The sequence below is a fragment of the Ornithodoros turicata genome, chromosome 1 (genome assembly GCF_037126465.1).
Source record: "Ornithodoros turicata isolate Travis chromosome 1, ASM3712646v1, whole genome shotgun sequence".
NCBI lineage: Eukaryota > Metazoa > Arthropoda > Arachnida > Ixodida > Argasidae > Ornithodoros > Ornithodoros turicata.
Window position 1 is genome coordinate 44,487,544 of NC_088201.1, and position 5,988 is coordinate 44,493,531.

General features: G+C 45.8%; 1 non-coding gene across 1 annotated transcript; it reads left to right on the forward strand.

Annotated features, from left to right (window-relative positions):
• The first annotated feature begins 1,130 nt into the window (after positions 1 to 1,130).
• Trnat-ugu (transfer RNA threonine (anticodon UGU)) lies at positions 1,131 to 1,203 on the forward strand. The gene has a single exon. It is a non-coding gene; the product is annotated as a tRNA-Thr (tRNA).
• Positions 1,204 to 5,988: the final 4,785 nt, after the last annotated feature.

A 5,988-nucleotide genomic window follows, 5' to 3' on the forward strand; every position in this document is an offset into this window, starting at 1 on the left:
TAGGACAGCCAAAGCTCATCACGGCGTGCGCTTACGTGTCTGATGCATCGTCACGGATCTAAAGCTTGAAGTTGATTCCTCAATGAGGCGCATAAGATGAGAGCAAGTCCACATCGGGCATTATCGTTCGAGGTTTCTTGTTGACGAAGCGGGCTGATAAAGCTTTTCAACCGTGACTTGCTACGCACGTCGGGCTTAGCGCACACACGGAGCGCGGGGGTATGTGTGTGTATGGTCCTCCACGGTAGCTCAGTCGGTAACGTGTTTGCTAGCTGAGCTCAATATCGCGGGTTCAATCCCGGCCGAGGACGGCAGCAATGTGGGTGAGGTAAACATTGCTGCCAGCACCGTCTGTCGGAGGTTTCCGGCACACGTCAAAAGAACCCCAGGCACTCGAAATTATCCGCAGTCCTAACCTGCGGCACGTGCAACATGTCGCCACACGAGGCAGGCAAACCTTGCGTGTAACATCATGGCACCATTACCATTTTATGTGTGTGTATGGCGAGGGTAGGGGGAGTAGAAAATACCTGTAGCAGTTAGGCCGCGTACCCACATGCGGCAAATGCGTGCGGTATTTCCAAATCGCAATTGCCAATCTCAAAAACTATCTACTGATGTCCAAACGCCCTGTCATATCGCCGTGCAACAACGAAATTCTGATTCGCAGCCAAGTACACAATATGTCAACCTTTGGTTCCTTATCTACGAGCAATTTCAACCACTCGCATTCACAAGTAAGCGTTTATAACACTCAGGTCCGGTTTCACCAACGCCGCTTAACATTTGAACCGAGATCAACGGTCAGTAAAAGGAGTTACTGTCACTGAAACATTCATCGCGTCATCAACTAACGTTTGTCAAAAAGAATTGAGTGTTACTTCAAGTTTTAGCAACACTTGATCTCGGTTCAAAGTTAGCCAATGTTGGTGAACCCTCACTGAGTCTATAAGAGATAAACTGATGTTCTGAGGCTGGAACAACATAGAAGGGACAGATACAAACAATCGTCGTATGAATGTGTGTATGAGTGAGCAAAAATGTAAGAGTGAAAGGAGGGTGAGTTGAGAGTGAGTGGCTGGTTTGTCGTCCCTTCAGATGACGCACCCCGAAAGTCGCTGGAGAGGCGTGTTAGCTTAGCTCAATTGGTAGAGCCCTGGACCTGTAATCCAGAAGATGTGGGTTCGATCCCTACAGCTGGCTAACCTTTTCAGTGACTTTCATCTTTCATCCTCACTCAGTCTGTTCGTGCCATTTTGGTGCAATTGGTAGCGCACTTCACCGCCGATCAAGAAGTGAGAGTTCGCAGTGCTGTCAGAACCCGATTAATTTCGGTATTTTTTTTTAAATTCCCTGTTAGCACCACGAAGCAACTGTGGCTATGAGTGGCGTATAGAGACGTGGACAGATGGAGAGAGGACAGCAGGAAGGAGTGGGGGGGATAGGAGTTAGTATGCGCCGACTTCAGGGGGAACTGTGCCGATATTCGCCTGGAAAGTCTGCCGGAAAACCCAAGGAAAACCTCAGACACTACAGCCGGTGCGTGGATTCGAACCCGCGTCACCTCCTAGTCTCGGCGTAGAAAGCGGTCATCCTAACCACTATGCCATGCACGGGACCTGGTTTTCGGTATTCGCGATGCCAACTTTCTGTCCATTTCCCCCTTCGCTGTAAAACTTTGAATGCACGTTCACATCGATGCAAATTATTGTATGCTACATCTATCCTGCACAATTGCGATGGAAGTGTCAGAACCCCTTTAAGCAGATGACCGGAGAGACGACGATCGTCGCGGAATCTCTGTAAATGGCGTAGCTTTCCTCCACGCTGTTACCTCAATGACGACATCAAAAGCTGACGGCACACGTCTCATGAGTTTCCAGAGCCGCGCTCCATGGGCGCGGAAGTGAGGCAATCCTCAAAAACACAGCTGTCGTGCGACACCTGCGGCTCAGAATTCCGTAGTACACACCGAAGCACCGCAACAAATAACGACCACACATACGCCCGTAGGGCTCAAAAGAAGTAAAGTGTTGCATTTCGAAGAAATTGGACCCAAGAGCAAAATTAACGTGAATGGGCCACCTCATTCGCCACATGTCGCAGCAGCGCTCTTGCCGGGTGTAACAAGAAACAGCTGTTGTCTCTTTCTCCAACGATTCAGCCATAGGAGAAATACCATTAAAGGAAGGAGTACGCTAAAATTTTATTCTCAGTTTTCATCTACGACGTGCATTCCTATCTGAGTCGAAATGTTTATTTTACCGTAAACCACTCCTGTCAATCGCGAAGCGCGTGAATAAATTGGTGATGGTATTCTTGGTCTGTTGATCCTATATCTTGCTGGTTTGTATGTTTGTATAAAGAGAAAGAGGGCGATACTGAAAACGCCCTTTACGAGATTCATCTTGAGAGACCAAATATTAATTTGTCACGTGTTCATAATTTACAACCAGGATAAGGTCTTCGTGACTCCACTTGTGCGTGTAATTTGTACCGTACCGTAGTAGTACCGCAGAAGGCTTAGCTACACCGGTAATACGTATATTAGCGTGCCTGTGTCAACACGACTTTCGACGTGACCCCTTCTTACGTGAGAACGGAAACTGTCCTCTGTCGCAAAACGTCAGCAAGCTACAAGAAAATTCTGCGTGAGACACCAGCCTGCGACAGCACGTGCATGCATAGAATAGAACAGAATATAGAAGTAGAAAGGAAATGGAAACGTAGGTCGCACTGGTGCGACCAGCTGTTCCATGACGCTTGATGTGTGAAAGCACTGAATGATTTAACAGATTATTTCAGCACGTATGTCCTTGAGGCACGTGCATGCAGCATACATGGGCATGACTGATGGTGTGCACCCTAAGAAAAAATAGAGTATACCCAACTGTTATGCTGCGTAAAATCTTTGTCATTGAGATTATTCTTTTTATTCGAAAGCGTGTTACACCGTCGCCCAGGAATGTAACTAACCCTGCAAGGGAGTAAAAATTATTCTGCGTGGATGCAGGTAAAATTGTGTTACTGTCCTACACTGACGTTACTTTGATACTGTTTTTTGTTAATTGATAAAGAGTGTCCCTTTAAATGTTCAGGCCCTGTGCCTGACGTTGCCCGGGGAGCTAGTATACACATTGAGAGGGGTTATATGCACGGGCGTACAGACGTTGAGACTTGGAATGACAAAGGATGGATCACTAACACGCACATACTTTGGCGATCACTCACAAGCCGCAATTTTAGAGTACAGGTAGTCAACCTGCGTATTCTGCGTGGTATGGCAACGTCATAGTCGTCATAAGTCGTCAGCGTAAAGAGTGTATCGAAAGAGTAAAACGGGGTGGTCAGAGTAAAGATGGACAGAAAAGAGTATAGAAAGAGTGTAAAAGCCATAGTTACACTCCATTTACTCTTATTCACTGTGTGTGTGTGTGTTTTTTCTCTTCCTTTTTTCTTTCTTTCTTTTTTTTTTACACTGTAATGTACTACCTTGACATTCCGGAATACTGCTATTCCTTTTTCCTTCGACTATTTCCCTGCTTAACATTGGTGGCAAGATCAAGAACGAAATCCACTGAACTGTCACGCCGATGGAAGCCTGCTATCTCTTCAGAGCAGACATGATGGCCTTCGAGCAACCACTCTAGTCCGATTCAGCGTCATCCGTTCCAAGATTTTCCAAGGCAACTTCCCAAGCAGCACAATGTACTGGAAGTCGAGTGCATTGGGGGTGGACGGTATGTGTCTTATCAATGTTCTCTAGTTTCATGAATCTGTTCAAGGCGTCTCATCTCCCCGTCCACCCCTATTGCACTCGACTTTCAGTGCATTTTGCTGCTTGGGTTGTCAGGCTAACTGGACGAAAGGATGATAGGTCAGAGGGATGTTTTGCAAGCTTTTTCAACGGAATTGACGAGGCTAATTTACAGCTCCTGGGCACCTCTCTCTTTCTCTATGACATGTTGTGCGCATGAGGCAGGCAAGATATTCTCGTGTCGCTAACATTTCAGATACACCCGATAAGTGACTGCATCTGGAACGTCATTCTCAGACAGACAACAACTTTATTTTGATGAGTGATTGGAGTGTTTCATCGCTAGGGGCGATACTCTACCCCATTGCACTGTGAGACCATGGGCGCTTACTCAATGGATTTCAGGGTGGGAGTGTCTCTTTCAAAGTGCAGGTCAGGGTTGTCTACAGCCTTGAGTCCTCTCTGCGCAAAAGTGGCCACACGCCGAGCTGCCATGATCGCTATGGTGTCTTGAAGCACACTTGACCGTCGTGCCTAGCGTTCAGCCCTCCTATTACACGAGAGGGAGAATTGATGTCTTTGCTACTTTAACGGGTCGAGATGACAACCGAAGAGAACGAGGAGGACTGACCACCGTTAAATGACCGGCTGACATGTCTCCATGCGGCAATTCCATGCATGACGCACGAACTGTCTTCCATTCAGATAGCCTGACCGATTTACATCTAAGTTTCATCTCATACCTGCCATGTGAAATAAAAATAGGCAGATTATCTCTTCCTATCCCGCCTACTACTACATACTGTTTGGAAACGTCCAAAACATCTGTTGTAAAATCTGTGCTCTCGAATGTAGGCGTTCCATCATTGAGTAAGCACAAATCCATTTCATCGACGAGTTCACTCATATGTTCCCCCCTCCGGTCTGTTCTCACACTTACTTACAACGGGTCGTTGATGCCGCAAACGACTGTACAAAAAGCGATTGTTGACCATGAAATATATCACCTGTTCCGCGCCTGTTCTGTACTTTGCTTTCGTCCTTTGCATACTGCGCTCTGTATCATAGATGAGACCATTGTGAAATATATCCCCTATGTTCTGATGTTAGAGAGTTACAGATGGCAGGACATATAGACTTACAACCGTGAGATACAATGTTGCCCACCAAGCCTTGCCCCTCACATGGTCGACAGAGGCAACCTGCAGTTCCGGCGTCAATAAACCCCTTTCTCACCAGGATATGCAACGCAAAACATGCTCCCTGAAACACTGACTACCAGTGAAGCAACAACTTTAGTTTACATACATTATTAACAACAAACAATGCTACGAAATACCACCTCGAAAGCACTGTTCTCGCCCAAAACCGAAATTTCTGGACTATATTCTCATCCGTGTAAGGTACCTCCGCAATAAGGGAGACAGAGAATGCCCGCAAGTTTAACTAACACAATGTTTACCCGCTGTGTGTGATTCCCGCAGAAGCTACAAGGTTGCTGCACCATTTTTTCTCTCTCTCGGCAACATGCATTAGGAGAATCTCATATGCACTTCATATTAAGGCAAAGTAAAGTGTAGACCGAAAAAGTATGGAGACGTTGGCTCCTACAGCAGAGCAGATGGCTACTCCAAATTAGTTATGTAAGGAAAAATGTAGTGGTTTCTCAATGCGAAAACAGCCGCTATGTGCTTAATAAATTTGGCAAGGGCTCCGAACGCTGGACGCTTTTCCTGAGCCAGCCACTTCCCAGACATATTTGCTTTCTACGTGTTTTGCTTGCGTACAGTACCTCTTAACATACTATTGACGTATATCACATGATCCATTTTTCATTGTAGCTTATGATGTTGTTTCTTCGTGCATAAACTTCGTCGTATGTCATATTATTATCTCACATCACCGCGGCGTTGTATTTTCACTATTTTTCTGTACTAAATGTGATTTACATATACTCGTGATGCTGTTTATTATTGTAACCCACTCCCCCATGTAATGTCCCCAAGGGACCTTTGAGGTATTCTGAAATAAATAAATAAATATTTCTCAAGCCTAATGGCCTAGGATCTAGCAGGCCCATAGCAACACGAATCACACGTCGATTGGATTTATATGGAATGCCGTGAAGCAATGTACAATTTCTTATGTGTCATTTCGCTTCTTCGTCAATAAAAGCCAGGTGGATGGGAATGAATGTTTTCACTGGGATACAGTCCACTGTTGCGATTGCT